This window comes from Echinops telfairi, unplaced genomic scaffold, assembly GCF_000313985.2.
Source record: "Echinops telfairi isolate 266 unplaced genomic scaffold, ASM31398v2 ScPeMD7_443;HRSCAF=831, whole genome shotgun sequence".
NCBI lineage: Eukaryota > Metazoa > Chordata > Mammalia > Afrosoricida > Tenrecidae > Echinops > Echinops telfairi.
This window is the reverse complement of record NW_022104341.1, coordinates 39,829,908-39,851,145: the sequence shown is the minus strand read 5'-3', so window position 1 is coordinate 39,851,145 and position 21,238 is coordinate 39,829,908.

Below are 21,238 nucleotides of genomic sequence, written 5' to 3'. Positions count from 1 at the left end.
GATGACAGTGCGTTTGGTTGGTTTATTTTGGTCCATCTTAATAATATTTCCAAATCACATGAGCTGAAGTCTTGCCATCCTTCCTTCTAAGACATCTGGCTATCCTTTTCCAAGCAGATTTGTTTGTTCTTCTGTCAGTCCAATAGTATTTCAATACTCTTCACCAATATAGTAATTCAAATTCATCAACTGTTTTCCAGTCGTCTTTATTCCTTGTCCAGGCTTTATATACATATGAGACTATTGCAAATGCCATGGGTTGTGTGAGGCATACCTTAGTCCTAAAAGTGACTAAAGAGAACTTTGGCAGCAGATTTGCCTACTGCATTCGGAGCTTCTAGGTCCCTCACTGCCATCTAGTCAATTCTGACACATATCGCACCCTATAAAATAGACCTGCCCTTTGGATTTCTGAAAGTTTAAATCTTTATGAAAGTAAACATCCTCATCTTTCTCCTTCGACCTGGCTGATGGGTTCAAATTGCTGATATTGAGGTTAACAGACCAATGTGTAATCCATTGTGCCACAAGAGTGCCTTTGGGAGCATCTATTGTTGTCATTACCATTGTTGGGTCCCCTCGAGTTGGTTCCGACCCACAGGGACCTTGTGTACAATAGAACAAAACACTGCCTAGTCCTGTCCCATCCTCTCAATTGTTCCTATGCTTGATCCTATTGTTATAGCCACTATGCCAATTCGTCTCCTGTATTTTACCAAGCATGATGTCTTTCTCCAGGGACCACATGTCCAAATTAATGTGAGATGAAAACTCGCCATCCTTGCCTCTCAGGAGCACTCTGGAGTTGCTATAGTTTTTACTGTTTTAACTATATATAGACTTGCATTGCAACTCAGAGCTCCTGCCAACATTCACAATTAATATATGAAAGTTAAACCATTTGGTGGCCTTTCTCTTCTATGACCCCTCCCTAGATTGGAACAGGATCAGTTACTCTGAACAGAAGTTGGGAGTTTTGGAGTGGAGAAAGACATGCAATATAGCAAAAGGGATGAAAGGGGGTTAGCCCTCACAGAGTGCAAGAGACGAAGCTCCGAATCCGAAAGCTGAGCTTGGAAAAGCAGAGAATAGAGAATAGGAATAGAGAAAGTGCCGCAGAAAGACAGGGGCCTACAGGATGCTATTGCCACAGAAAGAAGGGTTTCATATGGGGACAAAGTTATAAAACAGAATGTTGTGTTTCAGTACACTGAATGATCCTAAACTCCTTTTATGTATCACAGGCTAATCTCAAGTGAAGATGAGCCAAGAGAATTCTATGAAAAGTGACAGGATAAAGAAAATTGGAGTGAAATGAAGTTGGAGTGAAGTGAAATAGATATAGGAAATGGTTTTTAAGAAGGAACCAATGGTTTTGTAAAATGGTGTCCGAAAAAAGAGAAAGAAGAAAAATAATTTTATGCTTTCTTTTGTGTTTATCATCATCTTATGTTTAGAAAAGAGAACTCATGGGTAGCATCCTTTAACATTTTGAATGCTAACCACTGAGATACTGAAACATAAGCCAAGACATTCAGTGTTACCTTTGCTTCTTACAATACTTGAGACCTTTTGCGTGTGAAATGGAAAGGTTCATGTGAATTTTACACAAACTCACAGACTTTTTCTCTAAAAGCTAACACAGAGTCCCTAACTCAATTCTCTTTGGGAGCTATGTTTTTCTAAGTTACACAAATCAACAGAAGACAACTTTTAAACATTTCTAACCAAGAGGACAGCAATATTCAGTCAAGTCAGTGTTACCAGTGGGGTGATTATTTGAATATCTTTGTTGCCAGAGTCATGCCTCCGAATTTCAGAATTCACTTGACTTTGAAATTAAAGCATACATGTTTAATTCCTACTCTAATATAAACTATATCTTAAAATTCTGTCTGAAACTTGAACACACAAAAGGTAAATGCAAACGTTGCCAAGGATTTTGATAAAATTTTAATTTGTTTTCAAATATTTTATTACCTAGGATATATATAATACATAAGGGAACCATGATCGTGGTCTATATTTTACTCTTTGTATGACAAAAGACTGGAGTTTTGCTGCTCTAAGCTTACATTATCATGTGCATTTTTAAAAGGCCATTCTATGTAATTCAATGTAAAAAATAAATAAAAGTAAAAATTGACCAGGATGTGGAAAACCCATCTATTAGAAGCAATACTGATTTTGGCTACCAGCTGTGGGACTTTTTTTATTTTTCTTTAGCCTGAGAATAATATGTTTCCTACCTACCTTGTTGAGCATAATAAACAGGTTATTTTCTATCAACTGCATAAAACGTAAAATATTTTAGGTACTTAAATGTATTTTTTCTTAAAAGTAATAAAAAGAAACTTCATTCATTAAAGGTTCGTATCCAATGGCTTCTCCCAGGGCATTTGCCCCTGTGTCGCGTCTCAGGCCTGCGCCCACGGGGCTTCTGCCCAGTAGGAAAGCCAGGAGAGGAAAAAAGAGAGAGGAAAACAGTTTGCTTCTCAAATTCATCCTTTTGCTTTCATACTTTATTTAAACTACGCTGGTTAAAGATGCTGAAAGAGACAGCTTTAAATTCAACATTTGAAATCAAGTGTTCAATTGTGGTTACCTTTTTATTTGTTCCTTTTGATTTTGAATAACTGAGTTAGAGAGTTAAGAATGGAAGCAAAGAACTGGAATAAACAAGAATATAGTCCATAAAAGAACACTCAAAGAAAGAAGACATTTTATTAAGGGATTCTTACTAACCTTCCAGCCCTCAGCCGTTAAGATATCACAGAAGTTCTTGGCAATAAAGAATGAATGTCTCAGTCTTTACAAGACTAAATTTCTATTCTTTTAAAATTTCTATTCTTATACCTAGTTCTTTGAAACACAAAACAAAACAAAAGTCACTTTGTGACCTTTTCTCTGCCTCAGAATTGTCTCTTTTCCCAGGATTTATGAATTGGAAGTTATCGATATTTTATCAATTATCAAATATAGAACATCTAGTTAGTTGTCTCTTTAATTGTTTTGCAAGTTCGGTGGTAACACCTCTTCTGCATAATCTAGGTGAAATTTCCAGGAACACCTGCAAAAGCCAGGGGGACAGAACTTTGGAAAACGAAAGCAATAACAAAAGGCTGTCTTTGTAAGAGAGTGATGTAAGAAGTAAAAAAAGCTATGAAACAAAACTGAACAAATGAGCGAAAGTTAGCCTTTTATGGAGGCAAAGGAAACAGAAAGATTGAAGTTGTTTCGGTCAGCCTAATGAAAGGTTTTAGAATCGAGGGTCCTTGGAGGAAACCTGAAATTGGAACAAGTTAAAGCAGTGAAGAATGCCGGGCATGACTGAAGAGGGCTTGTTTGTCTAGAGTTGGCTCCTTAATAGGAAAGAGGTAGGCCAGCAGCAAGGGCTGCAGTGGATAAATTGGAATGCATAAGAATGGAGGCAGGACAGCACTGTGCTAAGAGAGATTTTTTTTTAAAGGTGCACATGAACTAATCCTAAGGAGTTACTTAAAATTACCATTTGCTTTTTTCCTTCTCTTTCTGGGAATTGTTTAAAGAGAAGAGAGAGAGGAAAGGGGTAATTTATGGGATGTACCTTAGGAACTATTATTGGAAGAATAAAAAAGAGAACTACTGGCAAATGTAAGTGCATTAGAAATGCAGTAATTAAAAGGTTCTTTAAGAAAAGGAACAAATCAGAGCTAACAGTCTTCTATTAACCTACTGTGACTTATAGCTCACACTTCACTTTTTCTCTTACTTGTAAGTTCCCCCAAAGAGTCCTGGTGGTGTCAAGGGCTACAAGTTGGGCCACTAACGGCAAGGTCAGCAGTTCAAACCCACCAGCGCTCTGTGGGAGAAAGATGAGGCTTTCAACTCCTGTGAAGATTAAATCTCAGAAACTTACCCAGAGAGGTTCTACTCTGCCCTGCAGGGTGGCTATGAGTCAGACATGACTCAATGGCAGTGGATTTGATTGAGTAAATTCCCCTGATAACCAGGGGTGTCCAGATGGAATTTTTGGTTGTTGTTACCCCATATTTTTTAACAGTGAAAATTTCATTTGTTTTTGAGTCTGAGTGACTTGCTGGCAGTGAGGCTTTTTTGTTTTATTTGGGGAGGGGGGGTGTGGCTGTGGGGGCTAGTTCTCCAGTTTTAATTTTAGGGCACTGTTTCCTTTTGCTTTGAAAAATGTCCAGCCTAGGTACTATGACGTCTATTTGGGTAATATGGCAGTTCTCAATAATGGATGAGGACAAGCAGTGGAATGCCTAACAGCATTGAAGGAACGGAAATCAAAGGACAGGGTGCATGCAACTGCATTGAAGTACTTATTTTGGGAAAACTAACCTGGAATGTAAATGGAAGGAAGTAGGAAGTTAAATATTTATCTAGAAATTAAAGTAGGAATAAGATAGAGTACAGAGAATAGGAAGAATCCATTTATAAGGAAATTCTTTAAAGTAATCCTACATTCCTAATGTCCTTGGGTGGCACAATTACCCTTGGCTGCTAGCCTAAAGGTTGGAGGTTTGAGTCTATCAAGAGGAACTGAGAAGAAAGACTGGGGAATCTACTTTTTAAAAATCATCCATTAAAAACCCTTTAGAAAGATAAAAAGTTCTGGAGTTTTAAAGGCTTGAAGATAAATAAGTGGCCATCTACCTGAGAAGCAACAAAGTCTACATGGAAGAAGCACACCGGCCTGTGTGATCATGAGATATCAAAGGGATCAGGCATCAGGCATCAAAGACCCAAAACAAAAAATCATATTGATGTGAATGAAGGGGAGGGTGCAGTGGAGACCCAAAGCCCATCTGTAGACAATTGGACATCCCCTTACAGAAGGGACACAGGAAGAGATGAGTCAGTCAGGGTGTAGTATAGCACTGATGAAACATACAACTTTCCTCTAGTTCTTTAATGTTTCCTCCCGCCTCCCCCGCTCCCCACTACCATGACCCCAATCCTACCTAACAAATCTGGCTAGACCAGAGAATGTACGCTGGTACAGACTAGAGCTTGCTATACAGGGAATCCAGGATAGATAGACCCCTCAGGACCAATAATGAGAGTAGCAGAACCAGGAGGGTAAGGGTAAGGGGGGAGGGTGAGAGAAAGGGGGAACCGATCACAATGATCAACATATAACCACCCCCCCAACCCGAGGGGGATATACAACAGAAAAGTGGGTGAGGGGAGAAAGTGGTCAGTATAAGACATGAAGAAAATAATAATTTATAAATTATAAAGGGATGAGGGAGGGAAGATGGGGGGAATAAGCTGATACCAAGGGCTCATGTTGAAAGAAAATGTTTTGAAAATGATGATGGCAATATACATACAAATTTGCTTGACACAATGGATGGATGGATGGATTGTGATAAGAGCTGTAAGAGTCCTCAATAAAATGATGTTTTAAAAAACGGAAGAACCCTTTAGAGCACGGTTCTACTTGGACACACATGGGCCTCCATTCTGCATTTCACTGAATGTGACTGTATGAGTGTGAAGAGGGACTTATGGACTAGTATCAGACATGGGCTTGAGTTGGACTGGGCTGGGATGTTTTCTAGATAGAAAATTACTTCTTGACATAAAGCTCTTTGTTACATATATATAAGTGTCACTGGATTATTTACTTTTGTCAACCCGGAGTAATACACTGTGACTGATCCCATTTTTGCAACCACTGTATCAATCCATTTCTTTAAGGGACTTCCTCTTTTCCACTTCCCCTCTACTTTACCAAGCATGCTGTCTTTCTCCAGGGACCAGTCCCTCCTGGCAACATGTCCAAAGTATGTAAGATGAAGTCTTACCATCTTTGCCTGTAAAGAGTATTCTAGCCTACTTCTTTCAAGACAGATTTGTTTGTCTTTTTGGCAGTCCATGGAAATTCAATATTCTTCTCCAACACTATAATTTAATTCAGTCTTCCTTATTCACTGTCTAGTTTTCACAGGTATATAGGACAATTAAAAATACCCTGGCTTGGATCAAGCTCACCTTAGTACTCAAAGTAACATCTTGGATTTCAATACTCTAAAGAGGTTCTGGGCAGCAGATTTACTCAGTGCAATGTGCCTTTTGATCTCCTGACTGCTGCTTCGAAGAACATTGATTTTTGGATCCACGCAAGACAAAATCCCTGACAACTTTGATCTTTTCTCCATTTATCATGAAGTATTTATTAGTCCAGGTTTAAGTCTTCTTTATATTGAGTTGTAATCCATACTGAAGGCTGCAATCCTTGATCTTCATTAGCAAGCACTTCATGGTCAAATGCTTGATCTTCATCAGCAAGTCCTCCTAACTTTAATCAAGCAAGGTTATGTCATCTGCGTTTTGCAAATTGTTAATAAGCCTTCCTCTATTCTTGATGCTGCATTATTCTTCAGATAATTCATTTTTTCTGATAATTTTCTCATCACACAGATTGAAAAAGTATGGTGAAAGGGTACAACTGCGTTGATTATGACCATGTTTTCTGGTTCCAAGTTACTATAGAAATCAAAGGCTATGTACTTCTTTGTAACAAAAAAAAGCAACAATAGTATTGTAGTACTTGGTTTGGAAGAAAGCACAGGCTGAGAACTAAGAAAACTCTTAGCGTTCTCTGCTCTAGGCTGGGCAGATACTCAGTATACAAGAAAAGCAGAAGCTTACTCATACTTATTCACTAAACAGTAGTGAATGGCAAGCATAGACTTACTTTTCCTTACCTACTGAGTTCACTACCACATAGTTAATATACGCGAGCCTGTGTTTACCTTGCTTATTGAGTATTCTGTCTTTGTCTGGGAGAATGCCCTTGAAAAGAAGCTTTAATTCTGGAGGAAAGTGCTGTGATCTTGGAGAGGAACAGATAGACACCAGCCATACCTTGAAGTAGAAATTTGGATGTTATGAAGAGTTGTGAAAATGTTGATGGCTGATTAGTAAGTAAGCTCAAGCAAGCCCATGCTTACCTTGCTTATTGGGTAATCCAACACTGACTCAGGGGCTCCTGGTCTTATTGCAGTGTACCAGCTATTCCTCAGTGTTCATGTGTCTCAGAGTGCCTAATGTTCCACAGGGGAGACGGAGACACAGGTGGCAAACAGAGCAGAAGAGCAAAATAGGACCACCAGAGGTCTGGCTTAGCTTCCCTTGCCCCCTGCTGTATACATGTTCTAAAATGTCTCTGGTTCCAGCTCAGATAAAATCATACCAAATCATGTTTGCAAAATACACTTAGTGTGCTACTTGGAGATAATAATGTTTCATGAATTTTGTAATGTTATGTTTTGTAATGTCATTTTCAATAGCTCTTGCACCTCATTTATTCCAAAGGCAGCATAAGAAATCATTGGAAAGCAACCCAAAGTACTCCAGGAATTTTGTCACTTAGGATTGAGTTGGCACGAGTGACGATGACTCACCCCGTCAGTTGAGAGGAATCATCGCAGAAGATGACAAATGTGAGAGTCTTCTGTCTTGCTGACAGAGGTCTCATTCCCTGATAGTCCGTAATTATTGGGTAATGAAAGAATGTGGGACTAAAAAAAAAGTTCATTATTTTAATAGCACTTAAAAATTTTACAAAATGGATCAGCAGCCTCTTTGTGGAGGTCATAGCTACCGATCCTCAGAGACCCTCTTATACTTTCTTAAGCATCAGCTTCCTCAACTGCAAATTGGGTAAAACAATGGTGTCGATATAATTTAATTCTGTGTTCCTCAGTTTCTTCATTTGTATGATAGGAAAGATAATAATAAGTGTGCATTCAGTCACCTAACCTACAAGGTGACAATTTCATACGGCGCAATCTAATATTATGTTACAGAGTCACCGTGAGGATTAAAGAAATGCCAGTGTCAAGGACGCTCTCAGTGTTGCCATGCCAGCTCAGCGTAACCCTGTGGCATAGTATAGAATTGTCCCCTACGGCTTCCTCACTCACTGTCAGCGAGCCGATGCTGATTCATAGCGACCTATACGAGAGCGTACAACTGCCCTAGGAATTTCCAAGACTGAAACTCTTTACAGGAGTAGAAAGTCTCGTCTTTCTCCGGAGGATCGACTGGTGGTTTCAAACTGCTGACCTTGCGTGTAGCAGCACAATATGTATCCACTGCGCCACCAGGGTGCCTAGGTTGTACACCATCTTCTGAAGAAGCAGGTATCTTCTTCGGTGGATCAGATGGTGGGTGCCAGCCGCTGACCTTTGAGTTAGCCCCTCAGTACTTAAGCATTGCTTGCTCCAGCAAGTTTCCTTCAGTAAGGGGTATTTGCCGAAACTGTGTGAGGGATAAACGGGATTCATCTTGGAATATAAATTTATGTGGGAAACAAAAATAGCATTTATGTTTTTGGATTTTTGTTAGTTGCCGTCAAGTCAGTCTTGGTTTGTATGAAACCAAAACCAAAAACAAAACTCGCTGCCATCGAGTCATTCCACTTTTGCTAGAGAAGGAGGTCGGATGCTTCTAGTTGTTTTTCCAGTATATCAATCAACTAGTAAAATCTTTGGGGTGCCTCTCTTTCCGATCCAAACTTGGCTAATTTTACATTTGAGATCTTGCTAAATATTTGACTTTTTTTAACCTTATAAAATGGTATCTGGTCAAAAGAATGAGTATTCCTAGGTTAGGCGATAGAAGAAAAAGTTTAACAGCATGCCAACATATAAGGGAGAAAAAAAATAAAGGGCTTCAGACATTGCTTGTTTAAAAAGAACTGAAGCAAAGTGTTACATATCAAAATATTTATTCATATAAATATATATGATGAAAATTCATTTATTTATAAATTCTCATTATTTTCTGGAAATGTTTTTATTTTTATTTCTAAAATAATACTTGAAGTTCTTTGCCAGAATCTTTGTAAGCATGTTTGTATATTATACATACTAATTTTTATTTATGAGTTATTGATATTGATGATATAGAATGCTCAGATTTTTGATGGTCATGTGAGTAAAAGAAGGAAATATTTTTAAACAGTTTTATCTGTTTTTCATAAAAAGCCTTTGAGCATGAACTAAAAAAATGATCTACATATTATGTATTTTCCTCTATGAATAAATGTGCTATACAAAAACTCAATCTAGTATTACAATTAATAAAATTCAGTGTTATTGAGTTCCTTGTTCCAATAATTTAAATTGAATAATAGAGAGTGATTTTGCCTATTCTTCTCTCCAAGAATGAGTATACTAATTCAAATTTGCATTTTGAATATTAGTTATTTGAGCAGTAATAATGTAGAATATATCATGTTCCATAATAATGGTACTTTTGAAAATATGCAAGATCGAACTTCTCAAGATGCAGTCACTTTTGCGACAAGAAGAGTGAAGGAGAAGCACGCTGTAGCTGATCTCTCCCTGCTCTTCGTTCCTGCAGATATTTATTTTAGAGCATTCCTATCATTTTTGAAAAAAGTGAAAGGAATAGAATAATAATTTTGGTAGAAAGGAATTGTAATAATTGCATACCCACTTTATTCTCACATTTGATGAAAAATAATGTCTCCTTCAATATTACATGTATGTACATATGTGTATATAAGTACGAACATATATATGAGTGTGCAAGAGAAAAATTTATATAGAAACATGTGGCTACTAAACATTTTTTATTGTTCCTCCAGAAGATCTGATTTTTAAATGCTGATTTTAGACTCTGGGTCACATTTTTCTTCATTTGATCAAAGAGAATACTAGGTATGAGAAAAAGGAGGTATTTGCCCAAGGTAACAAAGCAAGAACAAGGAAAAGCTGAAACCAAGCTTCAACAATTCTTACCTATTACTCTTTCTTTTACATATGGGTGCTATTGGCTTGTTGATAATGTTTCCTAGAATTTAGCCACTTTTATTCCAAATTTTCATCCCCCATAATTAATAATACTGATCATATTCATCTTTTAACCTTGTGGTGTCATCACAGGAGACCTACCACATATACTCAAGTATATGCCAACCCGAATATCAGCCGAGGCAGCTAATTGTACCACAAAAACTGTATAAAAAATGTGCTTTATACACAACTAAAGACTAAAATACCCAATATCTTTTTTTCTTTCTTGAGTTTTTTAAAGATCATTTTATTGGGGGCTCTTACAGCTCTTGTAACAATCCATACATCAATTGTATCAAGCATATTTGTATGTATGTTGCCCTCATTATTTTTTAAACATTTATTTTCTATTCGAACCCTTGGTATCTATCAGCTCCTCTTTTTCCTTCCCTCCCACCCTTGTGATCCCTTGATAAATTAAAAATTATTATTATTATTTTCTTATCTGATACCAACCTGTCTGCCTTCCCCCATGGTTTCTGTTGTTCCTCCCCCTAGGGGTGTGTGTGGTTATATGTTGATCATTGCAATTGATTCCTTCTTCCTCCACTCCTCTCCCCACCTTCCCTCTACTCTCCTGGATTCGCTACTCCTGTTTCTGTTCCTGAGGGGTTTATCTGACCGGGATTCTGTGCATCAGGAGCTCTTATCTGTACCATTGTACATGCTCCGGTCTAGCTCAAAGTAAAAGGCAGGACTGGGGAAGCCTCCAGGAACCAGAAGAATATTGTGTTTCATCAGAGCTATGCTGTGCCCTGATTGACTCATTCCTTCTTTGTGACCTTTTGTGAGGGGATGTCCTATTATCTACAGATGGGTTTTGAGTTTCTGCTCTGGGCCCCTCATTCTCAACAATATGTTTGTTTTTTTTTGGGTCTTTTGATGTCTGTTACCTGATCCTGTCAACACCTCAAGATCACATAGGCTGGTGTGCTTCTTCCATGTGGGCTTGTTGCTTCTCTGTTGGATGGCCGCTTGTTTAACTTCAAGCCTTTAAGACACCAAATGCTGTATCTTTTGATAGCCGGGCACCATCAGGTTTCTTCACCACATTTGTTTGTGCACCCATTGTGCCTGCAGCAATTGTGCTGGGAGGGTGAGCACCACAGAATGCCAGTTTATTAGAACAAAGTGTATTTGCTTTGAGGGAGGCCTTGAGCAGAGGCCCAAAGTCCATCCACTACCTCAGTGTCTTGTCATATAAATATATGTACATAGGCCAATACCTCTATTTTTATGAATTAATATACTTACATATAGACACACCTATGCTTATATCTCTAGCCACAGCTTTGCTTTCTAGATTTTTCCCTTTTACCTTCCTCCTGCCCCACCATCATGCTCACCTTTCTTGTACCTCTTAGTAATTCCTGGCAGCTAGATTGCTGTTGTTCCAGCGCCCCAAGGATCTCTACGTCCTCCCTGTTGTTGATTTTAATTCCTTAGTTGGTCCCCCGCCTCTGGCACTGTTTGCTCACCACTCCCTTCTCCTGCCTCGTCCTCTCCCCAAGTCCCTCTGGAACTGTTGGCCCCTTGCTTTCTCCTCAGGTTGGCTTCCCAGGCCTGTCTTATAGAGGTCAACCCCAATTTCTGTTTGAGAATAACAGGAAACGCTGGGGTCAGAGGCAGGTTTTATTATTAAAATAGAATAGTTGTTTGAGATATTGAGTGAAGTATAGTTCTTAGAAAGTGGCTATAGACCACACAGATTTTCTATCTACTCTTCTCAAAGACATGTGACTCTAAAAGAATGCATACTGAAATTAAATTCAGCTACAATAAAAATATTTTTAAGTAAATAAAGATTTTGAAACTTATCATGTTAATGTAACTCATAGAGAAACCCTAAGAATATAAGATGTTTTTAAAATTAAAATTCATTCAAAATGCTTTTCCCACCAACCCTATCCTTTCTTTCTACATTACCCAGTGTATTATATTGATTTTCTTTATGTATTTTTACAAAAAGATGGGAGTTCCTCATAAATTTGATAAAATATATTACAGAAAAAAAACAGGGGAAAAAAGGTGAGAATAAAGAAACAGAGCCTTACTGAGTAAATGACAAACTGAGATAAGAAAAAAATTAATTAACACGCATTTAAGATAATTCACTTACCTTCATCATAATTCATTCATGCTCACCTTTTCTTTTTCTTCTGTAAATTTATTATAAGCTGGCATGCTACATTTCTCCTGTTTATTGTCTGTTTCTCTCACTAGATAGTAAGCTCCCAGAGAAGAAATGTCTGGAAGATTCTTATTTTCTTAAAAAGTAACTGACACAAATAAGTGTTATATAATACTTGTTTATTGAATAAACAAACTAAAATATTAGGTGTTTGGGGAAATATAATTTTAGGAGAATAGAATAAAGCTACATTTGTTGGAAGATTTTTAAAATGTTGTGATTAGCATGAAAGTGCTTCTATTGTGATAGTTTCATATTCCTTTGAGAGTACTATCCTAAACACAATTTATAATTATGTCATATGTACAAGTCACAGGCATTCAAGTAAAATGTATGCTGACTTCAGGATTGAACTTGTTTTGAAGAAATCTTCCAGTAGAATGTGATTTCTTTTAATTGGCCAATTTTCCTGAAAAGCCAGGCAATGGAATACATTTGTTACTTGAGAATCAGTCAGGTTTTACCACCATTGGTTGTACTGGCACAGAGTAGGTGATCAATAAGTACTTGCTGAGTGAGGAAAGGCTGGGTAGTTTAAATGGTGAGTATTTTTACTTGCGTTCGCAAGAACATAATATGCCACCTCATAGAACTCAATGTGGTAAATACATCATCATTTTTGCAAAATTTCCTACCAAAATTACATAATCAAAAACTAATCATGAGGACAGAGCAAACACAAAATGAGAGCATTCTATGAACTAACCATTGTAAATTCCTAAAAAACAAAACAAAAATTCAAGTTCATGAAAATTATGGAAAAACTGAGTAAAGGGAAATGATAAGCAAATGCAATGTTTGAATGAGATTATTTTATTTAGATGGTAGGTTCATGTCAATGCTAATTTTCTAATTTTGTATTTCAGCAATAAAGGAGAATGCTCTTGTCTGTAGCAAAAATATGTCAAAGCATTCAGGAATCGTTGGAAAATTTTATCAATTTTGGAAAAATATTATCTAAACTGTAGTTTTAATATTTCTATAACTTAACATTGTTTAAAAATAAGAATAGTTAGAAATAATTCAGGTTCAGAATCTGCCATGGATATTGTCTTCAGGTTAGCTTATTGCAAGGTCTTTTATATGTCACAGAATTTTATTATGTATCCTGAGATATAAAATGGAGATTGTTTTCCTCCCCCCTTAAACATAAAATGGAAGAATAATGAAAAAGAGCAATTATGCTTTCTGGGTGATCTAGGGAAAATAATTATGACCTGTCAGGTGTTGGTACTGACTGTTACAGTGAGGGTTTTCTATTAAAGGTCTTTCTATTGAATTAGGAAAAAGAATGTCTACTTTCTATGTACTTAGTAAGAAGGGGCTAACTAGATATAATAGATACTAAAAAACAACTAATGTATTCATCCAAACAGAAAAGTATGATACTTACCTTAGAAGAAAACATCAAAAAATGAATACGTGAACAGAAAACTTTTTTATATTGGTTTACATTGCTATAACACAACTATTTTCAAATAACATGGAAAATAATGTTATGCTCTTGATTAGTGTTCCCCTAAAAGATGCTCAAATTCTAACCCTCAGTACTTGTAAATGTGCAAGAATGTTTAAAGATACTAATAACTACCATGAAGTCATACTGGAGCATCCCGTACCCGCTGCTGTGGAGTAGATCCCAATTCAGGGCTTCCAAGGCTGTGAGATTTAAGAAAGCAGACAGACACATCTTTTTCCCACCATGCACGGGGTGGGTTGGAACCACTGAGCAGCTGAGTGTCTAACCATTGTGCGTGCCTAGCTCTTGAGACTGAAGTCCAGTGGGCTGCACTCCAACACACTGTGGTCCTTCTAAAGAGCAGGAGGACGTAAAAAGACGCACAGGGAGATGCAAACCACTTGCGACAAAGGCATAAATTGGAGTCATGCTGCCAGAAAGGCTTTTCGGACACAAACCAAGGAAGACTGACTGCCCCCAAACGCTCAGAAAAGGCATGTGTCTCCCCCAGAGCCTTCAGAGAGAGCGCAGACCTGAGAGACTACCTGGTTTCAAATTTCTAGTCTTCAGAAGTGTGGGAATCCTTTTCATTTTGTCTTGTTTTTCATTTCAAGTTACCAAGTTTGTGGTATTTTGTACCCAAAACAACAACAAACTCATTACCATTGAGTCCATTTCAACTCACAGGGAAGCTACAGGGCAGGATAGAACCTCCCGTGAGAGTTTGAGACTAACCGCTTGGCAAACCCCCAGAAAACGAAGGTGAGTGCGTTACACTGTTCTCTGGGTGCCAAAGCTTGAAGTGACTGCTCGTAAGAACAGCCTTGCAGGCGAGGAGAGTTCTAAGATGGGGTCATATCAAGCAGGCATCTATTCAGTGGTATCAGCGGCTGCTTGTGTAACAGCCAAAATTAAAGCAGCAAACTAATTTATGGGGCGGGTGTTGAATGTGCTATCAAAGACATATTTGGTCAAAAGTTTGAAGGGGACTACAAAAAATTCATGGTAAAGTGAAATTAAGATAACGGAATTTTTTTCATGAAATTTTGAAGCCTCCTGGTATATCATGTTCTTGGGGAAATGAGATCGTTTTCTATAAAAATTTGAAAGTATATAATTTCAGATATTATGTCAATATTTTTCTGGTCAAGTTGGAGTTTAAGTATTAAAAATTAAAATTCAGATGATAAATCCTTGTAATGGAATTCGCTGAAATACATAGTCTACTTGTCTTTGGAAACATTTTTAATATGTCAATTAAGAAACAATATATGTCACTTTAGTATATGGAAGATTGTCATTATTACTTCCATTACTAGCAAGGAATCACAGAGATTGACTGTCTTCCCTTAAAGGCAAAGACACTTTAAAGGAGATTATCTTTCGGATATGCCTTTGCCTGTTTGGAGAAATGCCCTGTATTTAATCTTGGAATTGAGTTGTGATGAGAGAAGTGTGAAGTACGAGTGGAGAGAAGGTGAGGAATCTGAGACCTGTTTGCTATTCATAGAAAAGAGTTTGCCCCATGTCTAAATATTTGCCAACAGGACAGGCACTTTGTCCTGGTCACCCTGATGGTATCTTCTTCGACTACATAGATTCTGTCTTAATTTGGAGGAAAGTTCTTGTTGCACAGATGTTAGGATTTGAAGTAAGTTATGTTGTGCATTTAAAAGAGGACTTACAATTCCATGTTGCTTAAGTAGCAGTGCGTGTGGGATCAAGATCCCGCTCTGCTGGTTTACAGCTGTGCCTTACGCGATTTATTTAAACTCTCTCTATAAAATGGAAATATTTACACTTTGAGCATTGTTTTTGTCATATATAAAATGGAAATCATAGTAACATTCAATTCATCAGGTTTTTAAGTGTGTTAAAAGGGAAAACATTTAAATAATTTATAGTAGGACCGAGGATATAGGAAATACTTAATAATTGCTATTATTATAATTATTGGAGATATATAACAAAAGGTGCTATCGAGCAAAATTAGAGGTTGTGCTAAATCACAAATCAATAATTTGGAACAACATATTTTGATAACTCTGAATAAAATAGGTTTACCTTTTTTACTGGACATCTCTCTTTTTTTTCCAATCTTTAAAAATGTAAATTATAATAGTAGTACCTTTCTCACAACACTATTAAAATATTAGTTATAAATATTCTGGGATATACTAGTATTTAAAAATACTAGTTGCACCAATATTTCTAAATAATATTATTATACTGATGAAATAATAACTTCAGAGGTCATGACAAAGACATATAAGAAAGTAATTCTCTATAATTATATAGAATGATAATGAAACCTAACACTTAAAATCTTGTAACGAACAAATGGAGTTTTTCTAGATGGAGAGGGCGGTGCAGAGAAAGAACCTTCATAAATTTCCCATGTGTTGTACCGAAATTTGACTTGTTTTCAAAAAGTCACTAGACCCACTAGACATCTTTTGAAACTAGCAATCAGAGCAATCGACCTAGTTCAGTAGAATTTCCTCAAGGTCTGTACGAAGAAGTTCAAGTGGGGCAGCTGAATGAGGCAGGACCACATTGGACCATTCACCATTACTCACTATAATCAGGTCCATTCTGACTCACACCTCTGTAGTACAGAACAGCACTGCTCTTGTCGGTTTCTAACACTGTAACTCTATGGGAGTAGAAAGCCTCATCTCTCCTGAGGGGCAGTTTGTGTTTTTGACTGATGACCATGAGGTTAGCTCCTGACCACATTGGATAAACCATGTAATTTGTGCTTCTCTGTTAAAACTATTCAGATGAAGGAACTAATGTGATTCAAATATACTAATACCTTTTATGGTATGGAACAGATGAAAAATCTTCACTGAAAAAGACAAGACAAAAAGATATATTGTATATTAATGGTTTCATATTAATTCTATTTCCTATAACAATTGTGCAGGAGAAAGATGAGACTTTCTACTTCTACTAAAGAGTTACTATCTCAGAAACCCAGAAGGGCAGTTCTACCCTCCAATAAGGTCACTCTGAGTCAGAAATAACTCCATGGCAAGGAGTTTAAGTTAAACCAATGGTAAGGTTTTAGTTCTATTTTGATACTAGCGATGTGCTTTTTTTATTCACTTAGGAAGTCTCAAACAACAACCACTGCCATCAAGTAGATTCCAACTCTTAGCATCCCTGTAGGAAGAAATAGAACTGTCCCACAGGGTTTTGAAAGAAATAGCACAGAAACCACATCTGACCTTCTCTGGCTACCCAAGACTGAAGGAGAAGCCAACTTTCCTTCTCCCCAAGGATCATTCTATTAGGCAAAGGTGAAAGATGCCTCCCATACGTCCCTACACTTCCTTACTGGTTCCTTAACCCCGCCATCTCTCTCACAAAACTCGACTTTTCTCTTGTGTTTGATAACCTGTTACAATGGCCACACAAAACTCACAAACAATATTTATGATTACAAGTTTTTTAGGTAAACTAACAGGTTCCATCATGTCAAGATTCGAAAACATTAAGGATAGAGTCCTTTTGTCCACAGTGCCTCTTCTCAGACATGCCAGCAGATCTGTCTCTGTCTCTCTCTCTGATCCCTAGCTTCTTAGCGATGCAGTCCCTTGATCGTGCAGTCTTTGCCCTGCTCAGGCAAGCATTACAGAGCTCCTTGAGTGCTGACAAATACTCCAAAGCACCCCACTACACAAGCCAGCCTCCTGCCCAAAGGAAGCCAGCTGCTGTCTCATGATTGCTGCTGCTGCTAGCTCCTCCTTGATGTTCTCTCCTTCCGCCACGTCTCCAAACAGGGAGTCTGGGCAAGCACAGCTCCTCCTCCTGCTGGTCAGGAGGTTTTTCTCTCTTCCTTCTTCTTAAATGGACCAGCTGTACCCAGAAGAATGCTGAAACAAAGCAACTATCTTCTTAGAGGCCTCTACAACCTAGTTACATGGTCCCGGGTGTTATTTGGTGGGAATTGCAAAGACTGTATATAGAAGAGCCATGCCAAGGAATCTCACTCACCACCATTTCCAAGATTGCCAGTCTTCAAGGAAGCACCTGGCCGCATCTTTCTCCAGGAAATAGTTCCAACAGTTGATACATTTTGTTAGCCGTTGACCATCTTAACCACTGTGCCCAGGTCTCCTTCAAAAATACCAGAATATTTTAAAAGCTGCTATTTATCTTTTAGCTCCTAAATTTTTAGTCTCACCACTCCTCTCTCAATTTGTCATACCATGGGGGCCTGAGTATTGCTATGATGCGGGAAGATACGCCACCAGTATTACAAAAACCAGACGGGTCCTACAGAGTGTGATTTCAACAGAGCGCCCAGATTAAACTGGACTGGGAAGAGGAAACTGGCTAGTGAAAACGTTAAGGGTAGCAGCTGAACGTAGTCGGATGAAGTGCCACAAGATGAGCCCTTGCATTATAAGGCACTCAAAAAAGGACTGTGGAAGAATTGTGGGCATCAGAGTAGAGTAGACCTTAATGACACGGATGGAGTGAAGCTTTTGACCCTTACTTTGCTTATGTAATATGACTCACAATGAGAAGAAACAGCTACAAATATCCAATAATTGGAATGTGGAATGTATAAGATACGAATCTAGGAAATGCATATATCAACAAAAAATGAAATGAAATACTTGAAGAACAGTATCCTAGGTATTAATTAACTGAAATGGTCTGGTACTGGACATCTCAAATCAGACAATTACCTGGTACTGTGCCTGATTGCCAAATTGAAGAGACAAGGCATCACTATCATTGTCAGATGAAATATAATGCTGTCAAAGTTGGACAGTATTTACACAACAGTAACTCAAATTTGCATAACAACCACTAATGGCAAGGATGGAACAATTGAAGATTGTAACCAACTTCTGCAGTTTGAAACGAATCAAACATATAATCAATATAGATTGGTAATTACTGGTGATTGGAATGCAAATGTTAGAGGAGGAATTGGTCATTCAAAAATATGTCCATGGGGACAGAAATGTGTTGGAGTTTTTCAGACCAATGTCTTATTCATAGCAAATACTGCTTTTGAATACCATAAAGGGTCATTGTGTATATGGACTTCACCAGATGGAAATCACAGGAGTCAACCTGACTACACTGTTAGAAAGAGATGACTGAGAAACTCAAGAAAAGTCCGATGAAGGCATCTTTTTACCATACTCAACAAAGTCTGCATGCTGAGCAAATCATCTGAAAAGCCGCACTGTCTGGACACAGCCTCAGGGTTGGAGGAAGGCTCCGTAACGACCTGAGCAGAGGTTGTAACCATGTTTGTGACAGTGAGGGGGACTTGAATCACTTGCTAATGAAGGCCACCGACAGCAGCCTTCAGTGGATTATGACTCCATGTAAAGAAAACCCGAATCCTCACAACCTGATCAATAGACAACATGACTGGTATGGAGAAAAGATGGACATGGTTGAGGATTTCAGTGCTCACGGAAGCAGCGGTCAAGAAATAAATGACACATTACATTGGGCAAAGCTGCGTCACTCTGAGGACTAAGACGCACCTGACCCAAGCCGTGGAGTGTTCCGTCACCTCATGTGCTTGGGAAAGCACGCCAGTGATTAAGAAAGACCAACGAACAATCGATGCATTTGAATTATGGTGTCGCTGAAGAATACTGAATGCACTGGAGTGCCAGAGGAACAAATAAATCTACCTTGGCAGAGGCCGATTCCTCTTTGGAAGTCAGGATTGTCAAACTTCATCTAGTCTACTCTGTCCGTCTTATCAGGAGTGCTCAGTCCTTGGAGAAGAACGTCGTGCTTGGTCAAGCAGGGGATCAGTGAAAACGAGTGAGCTCCACAAAGAGTTCCCAGGGTGACTGCAGCCATGAGCGCAGTCACCGGGAAGGTACCAGACCTGCAGCATCATGTTGCGGGCAGGGTCGCTGGCGACCAACTTGAAGGCAGCGAACAAGCACGACCACCACAAAGATTGAGACATGCATCAGGACTGAATACCTGTTTGTTGATTGGAAATGGTCTTTGATTTCAAGTTGGGAGACTAGTCACGCACATGGGACAGCCATTTCACAAGTGCTGACCTTTGTCCCTCCTGCCCTTCGTGACAGAAGGAAGCATTCATGAATTTGCAGTGACATGTTGGCTCACTAGGAGTGTCTTTTGGATCAAAATGTCCTCCGGGGTGCCATGGAAGTTTCTCTCCCTCCGTCGCTGATGCTTGTTCTCGCTGGAGATTATGTTGGCAGAGAGCCAACATAATGGAATTGGATAGTAAAAGATTTTGTGGGTGAGCATTCTAGAAACAAGTTTCTAACCCATTTGCTATGAACACCCCAGCAGGCAGACTATAAAATACCATACACAAACATAAGATTTTGATTCATGAGAGGAAGATAAAATACTTAATGAAATATATACTATCCCATATTAGTTGATGAAATAAAAATAAAATCTAGCTTTCCTTGTTGTTAAACCGTTCATCGATTCCTAACATAAAAACAGAGGCTTTTGTAGCTAGCTCCTTCCTCCTAACTTCACATGCCCTAGCCTTCCTATTAGAAGACATGAACATGAGACAGCATGCACCATCTTTGGCAACTCCTTTTTCCTTCATTGTGATTCTAACAAGGAAACTTCAAACCCTAAGTAAGTAAAGACATGGCTCCCAACTAACATAAACTAGAACGTCACATAAGGATCATTTGTTTGACCAAAAACTGCAAGTAAAACTTACATTGACTCAAGAATCAGCAATTTCTTTGTACATATTTTTAATCTTCAACATGGTTACAGTGTGACTTTATTGTACTCAGCAATCTTGCTCAAGATGAACTTTCCATATGATATGCAATTTTCTCCTCAACTTTTAATTTCCTTGGTTCAGAAGAAACATTACAGACCCTTAATTGAGCAATTATTATTTCTTAAGTGAATATAGAGTTTGAGGATAGTGCCAAAATCTTCTTTGTAATCCAGAGACCAAGTCTCAGACAGCGGCATAAGCACTGTCTGGCAGCACCCCAGCGTTAGGTAGGAGAGCCAAGTGAGGCCAGAAAGGGGAACTTACTCTTCACCTCAAGACACTCCCTGGCATCTACCGAGGCTCTGGAAGGAGTGCCAATTAGGACTGATTTACATGTCTCCTTGGAGGGTTTAGATAACTGTTTGTTTTTCTCATTTAGGCTGCTTCTCCAGAGTAGGATTTACAAACTTACTGCTGAATATGCTGTTTGCAGGTCATTGCTGGGTTTCCATCCTGATTCAAAGCACTTGTATTTAAAAAAAAAAAAAAAATCCTTAAGGAATAACTCACCTTAATTACCAGATCTAAATTTGTGGTGTGCTACTACCATCTTTTATACACTCATGTCCCATTTTTCAGCCACGGATATAGAGTTCGTATGCAAATAGTTCATGGAATAAACCTGGACAAGGAACTTGTTCACTGCAATTGTTTAAGCAATAATAATCAACAATCCCTATGCGAAGTTCTCCATATAGCACTAAAAGCAGTTTCTCTGGAACTTGACTTAGTTTTGAAAACACCGACTGTCTCTACAGGATCATTGGTGACATAGTGGTTGAAGTGGTAGCAGCTAATCAGCTCGATCCCATCAACCTCTCTGCAGGAGACTTCTGTACAGATTCACAGCCTTGGAAACCCTATGGGGCACTTAGTGGCACTCTGTCCTTGATCACTAGGAGTCATGTCCTTGGTCACTAGGAGTCAGAATTGATCCACAGCAGTGAGCTAGGTTTGGTTTTGGGGGG